Raw genomic sequence first — 16,846 nt, forward strand, 5'->3', positions numbered from 1 at the left:
CACATGTCTTCCACCTTTGACTGATGGGATATTAGTAAACATAGCACAGACATGCTGGCCTTGCTGCTTCTTGCCTTTCTGCCATCACCATGACAAGGATGAGCCCCAGCTAGCCCTTAGTCTTGAGAGAAGCATGGTTTTCTGGCTAAGTTGCTCCAGCTGAACCAGCCCGGTGGTGATCAGCTAGGCCCAGCCTAGATCAGCCAGACCCCACAGAACTGTGAGAAAAAATGTGGGTGGTGGTAGGCCCCTGCCACTCTGTAGTTTTCATTATGTGGCAGTTTTGATTGACACAAAATAATGGATACAATCTTACAGGCACCATCCAGAACACAGGAAAGGCGGCAGGCAGCTGAGACGCTACTTTCACGGAGCTCACATTCCATTAGCATACTTTATAGTTTTCACAAGTGTACATTACCCCTTAATCCTCCCACCCTGTATGGCAGTCCCACTTTTCAGATGAGAAAACTGAGGCTCAGGAAGGCTAAGTGACTTGCTATTATAATGTTATAATAGAAGCAATCTAGAAACTGCCAGAGCTGGGACTATGAACCCAGGTCTTCTAAGCCAAATGCTATGCTCTTTCCACTACCCCATAGCAGCCTCAACCTCTACCTTCTCCTGAAGTCTGTTCCTCTCACCAGATTTGCAGAGGGACCTGACTTTGGGTGAGGAGATAGATGGACTAAGTACATCTCTAAGTCCGACCTAAAGCGGATTGCTCTATTATCCGTAAAACAAGGAGAAACAACTCCTTTTTATCCCCTGAAATTGTTTCTCCTTGCAATTAAACCAATCTCTGTTTACAAGTATTTAGCATGATTCTAGAAATTGCATTTTAAAATTATGCGAACAGAGAGAAAAGGCAGCCCACACAGTGAGTGATTTCTCGTGGGTAATTGGCTGCTGGTTCTGGCTCCAATGACGCCTTCTTTTTTAGAACATAATTAGTGATTTCAAAGGAAACTGTTAGAAATGGCCTAGGTCTCCAAAGAGAGGCTTCTCTAGCTCTTCACGTCAGGAGGTCTACTCAAACCCAGGCTGACAAATTTCCCTTTTTGTTTTTCTCCCTTTCCTAATGACCTCCCAAACTCTTTTTCAAAGGTTGGAGAGGCTGTAGATGCACAGAACTCTTCCAGATATGGGAGGAATTCCAGATTTGCATCAGAAAACTCAAAGTCTCTTTCCCCTGCCTTCCTTCATTCCCTCCGTTTCCTTCCTTCCCTCCTTCCTTTCTTCCCTCCTTCCTCTTCCTTTATCTTTTTATCTTTCTTTTTTTCTGTCTCTCTTTCTCTCGTTTTTGTTTCTCCCTGTCTTCTTTCAGAGAAAGACAGAGTGTTTGGATTTTAAACAAAGTGTTCATTATTTTCATCATTCATTAAAATTAGATTCAAAAGCTTAAACAATTTGAAAGTTTATTTCTCCTGTAAGAAAATCTGGCAATAGGCAATCCTAGGCTGCTATGATATGGTCCCATGGTCGGTAAAGACCAGGTTCCTTTATCCTTCATCCTCAAGGTCACCTCACGATTCAAGATGGCTGCTGGAGGCTCAGCCATTACATCCACATTCAAGCACCAGGAAGGAGGCAGGGCTATCTACCCCTTAGCTGAGTCAGTTACTATTAGGGAGATTTGCCTGAAGTTCCACAAAAGAATTCTATTTACAACTTATTGACCAGAATGAGGCACACGACCATCTCTAGTTTCAAGAGAAGCTGGGATCACAGCAGCTAAAAATTAGAGTTCTGTTACTAAGGAGGAAGAGAAGAATGGATGTTGGGATAGGAAACTAGTTTCTGCTGCAGAAAGTGGCAGTGGAGAATTAAGAATTGTGAACTGAATGATAATACAGTTTCGTTAGTTTGTAACTAATATTAAAACTAAAGAGGTTTGCTTAATTTGTCAGCATCATGTTGGAAGCTCAGGGTGCAGAAGGGTTTTGTCTCTTGCCCTTTTCTGTCGAAAATGTTACTTATGATTTGAGTGAAGACAGCGAGAGCCCTCTGTCTATCTCTGCTGATGGCACAGACCTGGGAAGGGTAGCTACCATGTCAGACAATAAAATCAGGATCCAGAAGCTCAGGAAATGCTGTAAGGCTGGGGAAAAAAAAGTAGCAAGAGAGAATTTAACAGGAAAAAATATAAAATTCAATCTTTAGATCTAAAAAATTAACTGCACCATGATTTCACTTATATGAGGTTCCTGGAGTAGTCAAAATCATAGAGACAGAAAGTGGAATATTGGTTGCCAGGGGCTGAGGGGAGGAGGGAATGCAGGGGTATTATTTAATTGAGTTTCAGTTTTGCAGAATGAAGAGTTCTGGAACTGGATAATACAATGTGGAAGTGATGGTTGTATAATGATCTGAATGTGCTTAATATTACGAACCATACACTTAAAAATGGTTAAGCTAGTGAAGTTCATGTCACGTGTTAATTCACCACAAGAAAAAATAACTGAAGCAGGGCATGGTGGTTCATGCCTGTAATCCCAGCATTTTGGGAGGCTGAGGTGGGCACATCACCTAAGATCAGGAACACGAGACTAGCCTGGCCAACATGGTGAAACCTCATCTCTACCAAAAATACAAAAATTAGCCAGGCATGGTGGTGGGCATCTGTAATCCCAACTACTTGGGAGGCTAAGGCAGGAGAACAGGTTGAACCAGGGAGGTGGAGGTTGCAGTGAGCCAAGATTGCGCCATTGCACTCCAGCCTGGGCAATAAAGAGCGAAACTCTGTCTCAAAAAAAAAACAATTGAAAAAAAAAATTGCCCAAGTGCAGGATGAGAGAGACATGGCTTAACTACAGAGTTAAACTCTGGGTGTTAAAAGTGAGATGTAGCTATCGAAAGCTGTATTTGAATCTGGGCTTTGGAAGGAAAATGGAGGCTAATATTTATAGAACACCTACGACATGCCACATCCTTTTATGGGCCCTTAATAATAATTCTGGAAGGTAAGTGTTGCCACCCCCTAAACAACAGAGAAACCAAGTAATGGCCCAGTTTCAAATAGCCAGTAAGGTCGGGGCTCTGCTGTTTTCTCTGTCTACACTTTCTCTGTCCAAAGATATGGCCCCTCTGTGGTAGGCCTGGAGGAACTGCAAGGCCCTGGTATTCACTATCAGCCCTGCCTGAAAATCACATTGTAGAGACTGCTCTTCACTCCTTGGGGAGCACAATCTTAGTGGCTCAAGGTAGCGTTTTACTTGCAAGGGAATGATTCAGTCAGGTAGTGTTAACAGCAATTAGTTTATCTGATTAAGCAATTAGCAGTCTTTGTCACTTAGCAGAGATCTGGGCCCACAGGAACCAAAGCATAGCAGATAAGATACGAAGGGGAAAAAAGATGGCAGCGAAACACCACAGGGAGCAGTAGAGAGGCTGGGAGAGAGAACCAGATGCCTGCGAAGAGAAGAGGACAGAAGGGAGGTCCTGGAGACCCTCGACATCACCTCGGCAACATTCCCCAGAACAGATGAGGAAATTGAGGCTCAAAGTCAACAACAATTTCCCAGCTAGTTGGTTCCAACTGGCCAGGTCAGTAGTTCTCAACTGTGGCAGCACATTAGAATCACCTGGGGACTTCCAAAAATACCTCTGCTGGGACCGGGTGCCGTGGCTCACGCCTGTAATCCCAGCACTTTGGGAGGCCGAGGCGGGTGGATCATGAGGTCAGGAGATCTAGACCATCCTGGCTAACATGGTAAAACCCCGTCTCTACTAAAAATACAAAAAGTTAGCCCGGACGTGGTGGTGGGTGCCTGTAGTCCCCACTACTAGGGAGGCTGAGGGAGAAGAATGGCGTGAACCCGGGAGGCAGAGCTTGCAGTGAGCCAAGATCACGCCACTGCACTCCAACCTGGGCGACAGAGCGAGACTCCATCTCAAAAACAAAACAAAACAAAAAATCTGTGCTGGAGCCCCACCCCAGACCTAGCAAATCAGAATATTGGGGAAGGGACCTGGGCATTGGTACTTTTAAAAAGGGTCCAGGTGATTCTAATGTGCAACAAGGGTTGAGTGGCCTTGGAGACCCTGGTGGTGGGTTGCTCAGGCACAAGGTATAGCTCCATGTAGGGATTTCCAGCCAGGGAGACCCTGTCTGGTCTGCTTGGGAAATTTATTGCTATCAATGCACACTTTCCCTCTGTCCAATTACATGGCTCTGAGGATGAAAGCACTTTCTCATCAAAGGTGGGGAATCCCGGAAGCGTGAAGGATCACAAAGCCTGAAGCAAGCCAGCCTGGCCTCTTCATTTCTCCCAGGATATCCGTATAATTCCCCTTTTTTCCATGCCTGCTTCTGACTCTCACCCTGGCTCCATTGCTGCCGACAACACCTGCTCCTTCATGAGCTCTCTTCACTCAGGCTGGTCTGAAATACTCATTCTTCCATAAATTGTTCCCCAATTTCAAGGAAAAGAGGCTTTCTCTGCTTCTTTTACTTTGCATGATTATATAATATACTCTTACTCTTTGTCATTGTAAACTATCCCAGTTTTCATACCTGTGCCGGGCTGGCTACATACAGCAAACCACCGAAGAAGTTAGGCTGGGCGTAAGGACTCTCAGGGCTTACCCTCAAAGCATCTAATCCAAAGTCCAGGCTGGGCTCCGGAATCTGTACCACTAAAAATACTACCTACTTTAGCCAGATTTGCCCCTTGGCTTACACAATATAGTATAAAATGTTAAGGAGGCTCTCTTCTTAGGTTACTGTAGTCTTATGTAAAATGTGTGTGTTTATTTTGAGGAGGTACAGGGGAGAATGTTTCATTGTGTTGCGCAGGAATCACCAGGCACTTATATATGGTGAAGAAATTAACTCATTTATCTTTGAAGTTGAAAGTAACTTTTCCACCAAAAGAAATTTAAAATTCCCCTTCCATCTTCAGAGCGTGGAGAATGCTGACTGTGGCAGACAATGAAGAGAGAATACAGACACGGACCAACGGATGAAGGAGGAGCAACTAGGTTGTAGGCAACCAGCATTTTGTGGTTTTAGAAAGACTAACCTTTGAAGAAATGTGTTGATAGAGAATGTAAGCTGAAATTAAAGATTTCCTGAAAATGAAACAAGAAAAAGATACTCCAACTTAGATCTCCAAGAGATAATAGCATCGTAGGACATATGCAAAGGGCAAAATCTCAACAGACAGGACTCAACAGACAGACTCAAGAACAGAGCCTTTGTAAGACTGCTGCTAAATTTAATGTCCTTCTTCATGGGCTCTTCAAAGGCGGGCAGATTCTAATCTTCTTGATGGTGTCTTGCCGCCCTTAGCATCCCTCCCCACAATCCCATACCCACCTCCATCTCCGAGCCTCAGCTGTTATCTCCCCAAATCTGAAATCCAGTGAAGTCAGAGCGACTGTAGGGAATGCATGGGTGCATTGAAAAAGGCTGCTCTACTGCGAAGGGCTGAGAATGCTGGTCCCAAGCTAGGATGACGCTCGTCCTTATATTCAGGGCCAGGAGGAGTCATGAATTTCCAGGATGGCAAATGGGTTACAGAAAGAGGCTGCCTTAGAATACTCAGCTTCCCAGGTGAAATTTACTGGAGGAGTCAATTGAGGGTCCATATTCGACAGCAGAAATCATTTGAAATGTTTTCCTAGAGTGGATATTTCCCAATGCAATAGGGAGGGTTCTTAACCAGATGAAGATAAGCAGGGATCTGTGATAAACTTCAAGTGGTCTGTAAAACCTCTGAAATCGTAGTCGAAATTGTGTCTGGGGTCCATAGCTTTTATCAGAATCTCAGAGAAATATATGGCACACAAAAAGTTAAGAGCCACTTAACAGTGACTTGCAGTGGCAACACCTCTGCCCAGCCCCTCAGCAGCCTCAGCCTCATCAGTATCACATCATTGCTGGGAATATCGTCTCTCCCAGCCCACTCCCCTGAAAAATTTACCCTATCGGGAAGACCTTCCTAAACAAGACAGGAAACCTGGAGACCATGAAAGAAAATACTGACAGATTTTATTATCTAAAACAGAAAAGTTTTTATACAGAACAAAACACTATAGACAAAACAAAAAGCAAATGATAGGCTAATAAAAATATTTATAATTGACATGGACAAGAGTTAATATTCTTAATATACAAAGAATAAAGTTTTAAAATGGAAAAAGACCAGAAGAGTTAATTTATAGGTGAGGCTATTCAAACAGATAACATTTTAGAAGACCTACCTACCTCCCTAGTGATCAGATATATACAAATTAAAACAGAGTCACATTTCCCAGCAATTAGATTGGAAAAATAAAGATCAATAATGTCTAATGTCTAGTCATAAACTGCTGTGAGAACATAAACTGGTATAATCTTTTTGGAGAGAAATTGAACAGTTACTAATACAATTTCAAATGCATACAAATTTTGATCCAGAAATTTCACTTAGAGGAACTTATTCCCCAGAAAAGTCATGCAAGTGTGTACAGTGTTTACTTAGTTAATGTAATAGTAAAAATCTGAAGGCAACATAAATATTAATTAATAGTAAAATGAGACAAACCATGGAATATTATGCAGCCCTTAAGAGAGAATGATGTCAGTCTGTAGGTATCAATGTGGCAGAAGGCCCATAATTTATTATTGAGTTAAAAAAAGGAATTATGCCATATATGATATGATTTTTTATCTGTATTATAAACTGTAAAACAATATGTATATGCATAAATGTTCATGAATACACATTTCCTATCAGCATAGCCAATGTTCTGAAAAAAAAGTATATTTATCTATGAATAGCAGTTTCCCCTGTGATGTTGAGTCACAGAGTCATTTGTAAAATCAGTTTTCACTGTATTATTGAATTTTCAACTTCTATATACTACTTTTGTAATTAAAAATATAACTAGGTTGGACACGTTGGCTCATGCCTGTACTCCCAGCACTTTGAGAGGCTGAAGCGGGCAGATCACCTGAGGTCAGGAGTTCGAGACCAGCCTGGCCAACATGGTGAAATCCCATCTCTAGTAAAATTACAAAAATTAGCCAGGCGTGGTGGCGGGTGCCTGTAATCTAAGCTACTCAGGAGACTAAGGCAGGAGAATTGCTTATACCCAGGAGGCGGAAGTTGCAGTGAGCCGAGATCGTGCCTTTGCACTCCAATCTGGGTGACAGAGTGAGACACTGTCTAAAAATATATATATATATGTATATATATATATATACACACACACACACATAGATGTATAAAATAAAAAATACAAAAACATATATATAAAAAAAAGCTAAAACACTCTCTTTAGGAGTCTATCACAACCCATTTGTAATATAGCTTTTATTGACGCTACCTTGACCCAGTTTTGAGGCACACTGGCCAGAGGCTGATTAGTTCCCCTTTTTGAGTAGCCAGTTAAATCCACACCCCTACATGGCCTCACTTATTGGGCTCTCACACTCCCGGGTCAATAAATACCAGTCCTAATTGCCCCAAGGCCAAGGAACAGTCAACCAGGGACAATCCCACATAGTGCGCTCTGTTCTTCCCATGGAACTGTGGCTATAACCATCTGTACCACTCTATCCTGCTTCTCTCTCTTGATCTGCATCTGGGCTCCCAATTCCTCACCCAGGGTAACATGGTTGAAATACTAGTAAAAGATGCTCAGCCATGTTTTCACAGAATACTCCACAGTAGATGGCCAGAGCTCATGGAATGACCTCCAGAACCCCCCATTTCATCTGCCTTTGCCTGGCATGTTTCCTTGGCTGACACCCTGCGGACCTATGCATGGGTTCCTGCCCCTGATGCACCTTTGGCTCCACTCCCTAGCTTCTGACTTTGCTTCTCCTATCTGGCCCAGCATCTTGGAGTGGTCATTGCCTGATGACCTGCTGTCTGGCACAGCTCCCACCAAACGCGGCCCAGCTTCATGGGCAGTCCTCTAGCAAACATGACCTTAAAGCACAGAAACAGCCAAAATCCAACACGGTCAGACCTGGAGTGGGCCGAAGTTGAGGTCAGAAACCAGGCAGATAGATTGTCAGGAGTTTGGAAACAGGGGACACCAGCAGCCGCCTTTCCCAAGCAGTACTGCAAGCAGAGACAGGGGTGTGGGTGGACACTGGAGGCTAAGACAAGCAGGCTATTGGGAGCCAGATGGATACGTCGAAGGGCAAAGCAAGGTAGGGGCCAAAAGGGCAAGCTGAAGGTCAGAGCCGAGCTCATCTGTAGAGGAGGTGGCAGGTTATGAAGGACACCGAGCATGGCTTTGAGAGGCTGGGTCTGCATTCTGCCTCTGCCGTTTGGTAGATCACAGCCTCGGGCATTTGCATATTTTTAAGCCCCAATGTCCTCATCTATAAGACTAGACATAATGCTATATACTAAGCCCACCTCATGGATGGTCATGAGGGTCCATGCCCCACGTCCCCACCACTCCCCCAACAACCTGAGATCTAGAAGGTGAGAGAGCAGCAAGTAGAAGGACAATTGAGAGGCTCCCTGTGGAAGGTGCCTCGATTCAGAGGTAGAAGCTTCTTACTAATGTGTCTCTGCTCTGGCCTTCTAAAGTCTTTTGGGCAGAACTCAGGATGCGGTAGTAATTGGCCAGAGATGGAAAGAACCTAACAGGAGGTTCTTATACTGGGCTGGCCAAATTCTGTGTCTTTTATCTGCCCTCATGTTCCAATTCTAATCTCCACAGATCCTCAAAAAAAAAATTTTTTTTTTTTTTTGATGGAGTCTTGTTCTGTCACCAAGGCTGGAGTGCAGTGGCACAATCTCAGCTCACTGCAACCTCTGCCTCCCAGGTTTAACGGATTCTCCTGCCTCAGCCTCCCGAGTAGCTGGGATTACAGGTGCCCACCACCATGCCTGGCTAATTTTTGTATTTTTAGTAGGGACGGGGTTTCACCACGTTGGTCAGTCTGATCTTGAACTCCTGACCTCAGGTGATTGACCTGCCTCAGCCTCCCAAAGTGCTGGGATTAAAGGCATGAGCAACCACGCCCGGCCAGAGCCTCAAATTCTGTATGCTCCCCACTTCCCCTGTCCCATCTAAGTACAAAATTTCCTCTCATCCCTGTTTGAGGCTGCTAAGTTAAGAACAACACGTCTGTATCCAAATCTTCAGGCAAGACATGAACTCTCAAAGCTACCTCAGTGCAACCCCCTCTTGTTCACCCAATTCTTCAGAAATCTCAAACAATTTCCATTATTGGCAGACATGGGGTTTCCTTGTTGCGTTCCACTTTCACACAACTGGAATTCGTAGACAAGAAAAATACAGCTGTTAATGCAGCACTAACTGGGCTTTTATGTCACTTCACAGGCAGGAGACTGGCGTGGAATGCCACACACCTCCTTATCACGGCTTGCTTGCTGGGACCTCTATTCATCTTATGCATTGTGTATCTCGGAATTTTCCCAGATGTGGTGGAGAGTCGTGTTGCTTGCTCTGAGAATTATGCAAAAGATTATTATTTTTCTTGAGCAAGAAATCATAAGCACTCCAGAACACTTGTGACTCGGGCAGAGCCATGGGGTGGGTTTTCCATGAAAGCAAAAGGAATGAATTGACATTAACTATGTTAACTATCCCTCCCCAAAGGGTGGCAGCTCCCTGGTCCAACCCAAACGTGAGAGTCATTCTGAAATAACAAGGCTTTGAAAACTCACAGTGGACTTCAGTTCTTTTAGCTTCATGGCTCCATTATGTATTGGCTGAGAGAGCTGTAATCATTAGTCGCCTATTTTTTTCAATTAAAATAATTAAGCCAATGTAGCGTTCATGAGAGTACTAGATTTGGCAGCCTGGGGAGCTGAGCCCTCTGTTTTTCAGCACTGGGGTTCAGGAGGCACTGGAGCTGCGTACCCACATTGAGACTAGCCTCTTGTAAGCAGAGAGCCAGCGAAGATATTTCACAGGTGGGAGGAGGAGCAAAGGCCTTTGTGTTGGAAATAGCCCACCTTTCTGCTGAGGGAGGGCGTTTTCATTCTCTAACTCTTTTGGCACCAGGGACTGGTTACATGGAAAAGATTTTTTTCTTGGACCAGGGTTGGGAGTGGGGATGGTTTCAGGATGATTCAAGTGCATTACATTTATTGTGAACTTTATTGCTATTATTATTACATTGAAATATATAGTGAAATAATTATACAACTCACCATAATGTAGAAGCAGTGGGAGCCCTGAGCTTGTTTTCCTGCAACTAGATGGTCCCATCTGGGAGTGATGGGAGATAGCGATAGATTCTCAGGCATTAGATTCTCATAGGGAGCATGCAACCTAGATCCCTCCCACACGCAGTTCACAATAGGGTTCACGCTCCTAAGAGAATTGAATGCCCTGCTGATCTGACAGGAGATGGAGCTCAGGTGGTAAGGCTTGCTTGCCTGCCACTCACCTCCTTCTGTGTGACCTGGTTCCTAACCAGCCACTGACCCAGTCTGTGGCCCAGGGTTTGGGGACCCCTGGTCCAGACACTTGGAGAGCACCTGAAAGGCCTGCATTGCACTGTGCTACTCTGAAGCCTCAGGTACTATGAGTGGGTGCTCAGACTGATCTGCCTTCTAATTTATCAGGCAACCATGGTAGCTGCAAATTCATCCTGTGGGTGTTAAGTCATTTTGCTCATTTCCTCTCTGTAAGTATGCAGGCCATACTAGGAGGAAGATGATGATGATGAGGGTGGGGGTAATGAACAGACTGGAGCACTCCAGGGGAGGGCTTCCTGGGACAAAGGCAATGTTTGGCAGCTTCTGAAGGGAGGGGTCACCTCTGTTGAGTAACCTCCTATTTCCACCGCTCAGGGGATTAATGTTTCTGTCCCGAAAGTGGGTTCAGGGAAGCTGGCCTCTGCCATGTGGGTCTCCAGCAGTCCCGCCCTCCCCACTACATCTTCCAAAACTCTGCTGTGGAACTGCAGCAGGTGGGCGTTGGTCCTTCAGAGATATTAACAGCATGCAATACAAGCCCAGCCTCATTCTTCACCTAGTTTGCCCCTATTTACCTGTAGATCAGACCTTCATTGTCCTTCCTGGGCCCACTTCTAACTCTGCCTAGCCTCTGTTTTCATTGGCTTAGTCTAAGTCACAACCTTTTTGGATACTAAGGTTAAAAGGACCTGTCAAGGCCTCTGATTCTCCCCTCCAGGTATTCCATTCATGTTCCTTCCTCCTTCCATTCCCAATGCTATAGAGCAGACTGTCACGACACAGGGCAGAAAGCCAAAGTCTTTTCACCATCCTTACTGCAGGCAGTTTCTCACTGGCTGTTTCTAAGGCTTCATCTTGGATTTGCTGAGGCTGTAGACCAGCATGGTCCAAAACAGTAGTCACTAGCCATATGTGTGATTTTTGTGTTGTTGTTGTTTTAGACAGAGTCTCACTCTGTCCCCCAGGCTGGTGTGCAGTGGCACGATCTCGACTTACTAAAACCCCCATCCCCCGGGTTCAAGCAATTCTCCTGCCTCAGACTCCCAAGTGGCTGGGATTACAGGTATGCACCTCCGTGCCCGGCTAAATTTTTGTGTGTTTTTAGTAGAGACAGGGTTTCACCATGTTGGCTAGGTTGTTCTCGAACTCCTGACCTCAAGTGATCTGCCTGCCTCAGCCTCCCACAGTGCTGGGATTACAGGTGTGAGCCACTGTGCCTGGCTATGTGTGACTATTTAAATTGAAATGAATTAAAATTAAAGTAAAAGTGCTCAATAGCCACTTGTGGCTAATAGTCACCATATTGGATAGCAAAGATATGAAACAGTTCTGTCATCATGGAATGTTCTCCATTAGACTCTCCATCTTAACTTTTCTTCTGGCTCCAGACTTCCCTCACCACAAATACCCATTCCTTTTCAATAAACCAAGAACCCCGCCCCCCCAAAACAACCCATAATGTCTTTTTGTCGAAGCCTGTTCCCTAGATGAGATTCTACCCATCTCTGCATAAGCAAAGCTCATAAGATGGTTTTTCTTACACTAAAGGACTGACTCTCTACTTCTGGCCAGAATTGCACCTTTCTGCTAGAATGTTGAAGCATTGGAGTAAATTCTCTTTTTCTTTTGGGGGTGGGGAGCAAGCCGTTCCTCAGGTGGGTCAGCAGGCCAATGGCCAAGGAAAATCTAAAGATTGGAGATGGCTGAGCAGTCTAGAAGGTTTTGTGTGTAGACACTGATGATCAAAGCTGGCTTGATCAGAACCAGGTACTTGGGCAAAGCAGGAAAGACCATATCTAAAAGATTTGTAGGCTGAGAGTGGGAAGCGAACAGAGAGATGAGTAAGTCTCACTCTCATTTGAAAAGAACCCTGAACTGGTTAAACAACCTGCACAGTTAATAATGACATGTCTCAAACTTGTGTCATGCCAAAATGTGGGCACACAGATTGGTACAGGAATGGAATACAAGTAAATTGAAGAAAGAGGGAAAAAAGTAAAGCCATTATCAATGAAATAAGCACATTCCAGAAAAAGTTTACTCAAGAATGAAATTATTTGAAATAAAATCCCATTTTCCTTTTGATTTCCAGCTTGAAGTAGAAAAGTTACCACTAACACTGCAGCAAGAGTTAAAGTACATGAGTGTGTGTGTCTGTATTTCAACCAGGAAAAAAATTCAACATGTTTCATTAAACACTAACAACAATACTCAGGTTGAAAACAATACATTGTTCCACTCAAAATGAAAGCATGGATAGGCACATAGTGAACAATCGATAAGTACTTGCTGATTGACTGAAAATAAATCACAAAATAAAAATACAAATTAGGAGTCCATGCTTCTGCTGATCATGCTCTCCCCAAACTAATGAGTTGTTTATTTCACTGGCAATGACTTCTCCTTAAGAGTCGTTAGGACAAAATGGTGCTTATTGAGGCTGGGCATGTGCTCATCAGTGTTAAAGATTAGTCTGCATCACAAGTGGTGGTAGCTACGGAGACAAGAGGGCAGGCACAAAATTTAAATTCCTTTCATTTTATAGTAAATTGTAACTTAATTCACCACCAGTCCTTTATATGAGGGATTCTGTGATTGGCATTTCAGTAAGTGGAGGAGAGCTGCACCACACTTGGTAGTTTGGGGCAAGTCATGTATGTGAGTAGCAAAGAACGAGGCACTTCCGGTTAGAAATTTCAAACCAGATAGTCTGTGAACAGGAGCAGGGAATACTTACACTGAATGTAGGCTGTGCACAATGATCATGTTGCCAATAACAACAACTATTGCAGTGGGCATTTATTGTATTTGCTTCCAAATATTCATTTCTCCTTCTTCTGATGAAAGAAACCTCACAGATTGCTTGGCTGGGGTGGGGAATGATGCTTCTCTTCCCACCTCTAGTATTAGAAAAAATGAAGGCTTAGTAGCCATAACACAGAGATCCCAAAATGTAACGTCTCAAACAAGATAAAGATTAGTTGTCTTAACAACCCAGAGGCAGTAGATAGGTTCTGCTCCACATGGTCATGCAGGGACCTAGGCTATGGGAACAGCTCTGCCATCCTGAACACATGGTTCCATGGTTGCCCCAGGCTTTGCCATTTCTGTCCAGCAGGAAGGAAATAGAGCATGGAAGAGTTCCCACTCTCCATGTGGGACTCCATGTATAGTCCTGTTACAGGACTGTAAACAGCTGTATATTACTTTAACTCATATTCCATTGGTGAGAACTTCATCTCCTGACTACACTTGGCTACAAGGGAGGCTGGGACTTGTAGTTTCTAGCCAAGCTCATGCCCCAAGTGCTCCAGGTAAATTCTAGTTAAGAGGTGGACATATAACCCAAACTAAGGTAAAGGATACTCTTCCTCAAAATTTGAATCTTGGGCAGAATGACAAAAAGACTGAACAAAGTTGGAGCTACCCCATCCCAGTGGCAGCATCTTGAAGCTATCGTCCATTGATTTCTTCCTCCTTGACTCCTGAAACTGCCCTGATTCCTGTTGTCTGGTTTTTCACTTTTCCCCATGGCAAGGCTATAAGTACCATCTCTGCATAAGCTAACCAAAGTTGGTGTCTGTTGCTTGCCACAAATATATGTTTAACTGATCCTGTTACAGTAGGTAGCTACAGTAAGTAGCTAGTCAGACATGAGCAGGGCAGGAGAGGCCCCCAACCAGGAATGTCAGGCAACCATCAGGTGATGGTCAAGTGCTTGTTAAACTGCTTCTCTAAAATAATAATTGGTCACAGTCAGCACCAGGGAAAGGCAGTCTCCCAATAGATAGAAAAACCTGAAACTGGTCATAGCTTCCCAATAAGCTCTCAGGAGTTGGGTGACTGGGCTCTTACGCATGTGCACGAAGAGGCAAAATGGTGGAGTTTAACTGGCATATGACTTTCTAGGGACATTCTGACTGGTAAGGGAGGAACTGGTAAGGGGAGAACACCTCAAGTGAGCATGCGTACAATTCCAGTAAACACATTGTGCCTGCTCCCCTCCCAAGTGCTGGCAGGCCACTGCACATGCGGATAGCCCACCCCAAGAGAAGAACGAGAGGAGAAGGGACGCAGTCCCCCAGGAGCATGCCAACATACAACACCCGAAGTCAAAGGTAAACCACGTACTTGATTTCTCAATTCACCCACTTGGCCCTCTTCCGAGTGTACTTTACTTCCTTTCGTTGCTGTACTAAACTTTTTAATAAACTTTCACTCCTGCTCTAAAACTTGCCTCGGTCTCTCCTTCTGCCTTATGCCCCTCAGTTGAATTCTTTCTTCTGAGGAGGCAAGAATTGAGGTTGCTGCAGACCCATGTGGATTCGCCACCAGTAACAACACAACTGTCTCTCAGTACTGCCTATTGTTTAACTCAAAGGCAAATATATCTTGTGTATTTGCCGTGTGCCAGACAATGTCTAGGGACTGAGATACATCTATGAATAAAACAGATTACCACCCTGTTCATTGCGTGTTTCACGGCCACCTCTTCCGATTTCCAGCCAGTGAAACTTCTGCTGTAGGGCTCTCACCTCGTTTCCTTGGTACAGGCCTGAAGCCCCAAGATAGGCCAAGTCAGTTTCCCACAAGGGCAAGTGCGCAGTGAGGAGATTACCAATACCGCTTGAGCCTTCCTTGGGCATTCTCACTTTTATTTGGTCTTGTTTTTATGTTTGCAATATGTAAATCAATTACCAGTGCATCTTGTAAGTGGGTTATGCCCAGCCGCAATTCGACTGTTACTCTGCAGCCTTGACAATTCCACCAGCTATAGGCATAATTGTGGTGACAAGTTGGAATTTGCATATTAGCAGCCATCAGAGTACTGCTTCACCGTGAACCCAAATGAGAATTCCAGCCCCCTCCAGGCTATTATTACAGGCACCCAATACCACTAGCCCATTCAAAAACATATGCCTTCATTAAGGTCTCCCCTTTACCTCATTGTTATGCAAATCATCCAAATGAAGGAGTCTAAAAAGTGCTGGAGAGGTGATGGAAGAGCATCTTAAATAAGTAACAAGTCTATCTTCCAGGCATTCCTTGATTACTTGGGAGTTATAGCAAAATACACCAGGCGTCAGCCAATGGGAACTTGCTGACAATGAATTACCTTTGAATACCCTCCAGTTATGTGAGAAACTCCCTTTTGCTACTTATGTAAATTCCCTGTGGGTTTTTCCCCCCACTTTTCCTTCAGGAGCAGAGGTGGGAGGGAAGAAGTGAGGAGAGGAAGGCGTGGCCAGCTGCAAATATTCAAACTAATTAGCCAAGGGCAGTGGTGCAGGCTTCTGGGCTGTGTCAGGACAGGGTGGACCCGCATGCGTAATAATAGGAGCCTAACGGGTTCCACCCCTAAAGATGTATGATGGAAAGACGGCATGAATAATTCAGCAAGCACGAGGTCCCGAACCCACGTTTTCTCTCATAAAGAGGAAAGCCACAAGCCTCAGGTACCAAGTTTCAAACCTATCAGGGCTTAATCTCCTTCTTTCAGAGCTTTGTAACTAAGTGCTGTGTAGGTGTGAAAAGCCTTATTACCATGTAATTTTGTTGGGAACAGACTTCCAAGTACCTGCTTTACTTCATATTCACATACACAAAAAAGATCAAAATGCATTTTATTTCCTAACAATAGCCAATTTGGCTATAATTATAGTAAAATACTGAATTTTAAGGCACGGCACCCAAGTGACTCCCCACGTCGCTCCCCTCCACACATGAATATCTTCTTATTTATTGCCTTTCCCATAATGAACTTTGAGATAAACAACAGAAAAAGTAATTTGTTTTTTGACAATGCTGAACCTTTGAATAGAGAAAATCACACAGTTGAACACAGAGCGCAGTCCTGTGTGGTAAGTGGTATCCATGGCAACCAATAGATTTTATGCTAAGTCTGGCCTTTAAAAACATTTCACGTTTACCACTGAGAAAAAGATGGCCTTGATTTAAAAATGATACAACAAGTACCTTGAATGGGCATGCTTTCTGCTCTGCGCTGCAAACACAATTAAGAGGCATCTCTTCAGCACCGGATCACCTCAATAGTATCTGTGTCATCCTTGACGTACATCGTGGCCGGCTTGGAAAAGGAAAAGGTTGGATGTTTTGTACTTTGCGGTAGGGGCCAAGGCAGTTTGTTTTTCACTTGTTCTCCTTGTATTTAACACCAGGAGTAAAAAATAGGGAGTAAAAATAGCATGTTGGCCTCTTATCTTAGTCTGTGATCATGGTGACAGTGAAAATATTATGGCCTGCTTCTCTTGGGAGCAACACCAATCACACTGGCTTATGATAACTTGAAATAATGGATGGAGAAATACCTTCCATACCAGCTTCAGACTGAGCACCCTAAATTAGTTTCTGTTCACATTTAGAAAGTTGGGTACCAAAAATGGAATGCAGTTGTGGCAAAGAGAGGATGTTGCTTTAATGGT

The 16,846-nt window shown here is 44.1% G+C and overlaps 1 protein-coding gene and 1 pseudogene across 2 annotated transcripts in view; one reads left to right on the forward strand and one right to left on the reverse strand.

Moving 5' to 3' along the window:
• The window catches only part of LOC126954972 (peptidyl-prolyl cis-trans isomerase FKBP1A), a 1,061,339-nt gene extending 1,050,409 nt beyond the window's left edge, over positions 1–10,930 (forward strand). Inside the window, exon 2 of the transcript XR_007725769.1 lies at positions 10,919–10,930. The gene's annotated coding sequence lies outside the window, so the exon portion shown is untranslated. The remainder of the gene's footprint in view (positions 1–10,918) is intronic.
• LOC126954384 (uncharacterized) overlaps positions 1–16,482 on the reverse strand; it is a 545,369-nt pseudogene extending 528,887 nt beyond the window's left edge. The window contains exons 1-2 of the transcript XR_007725605.1: positions 16,442–16,482; positions 16,103–16,118 (exon numbers count right to left, since the gene is read on the reverse strand). The product of XR_007725605.1 is annotated as an uncharacterized LOC126954384 (transcript). The remainder of the gene's footprint in view (positions 1–16,102; positions 16,119–16,441) is intronic.
• Positions 16,483–16,846: the final 364 nt, after the last annotated feature.

Source organism: Macaca thibetana, chromosome 5 (genome assembly GCF_024542745.1).
Source record: "Macaca thibetana thibetana isolate TM-01 chromosome 5, ASM2454274v1, whole genome shotgun sequence".
In the NCBI taxonomy this organism is placed as follows: domain Eukaryota; kingdom Metazoa; phylum Chordata; class Mammalia; order Primates; family Cercopithecidae; genus Macaca; species Macaca thibetana.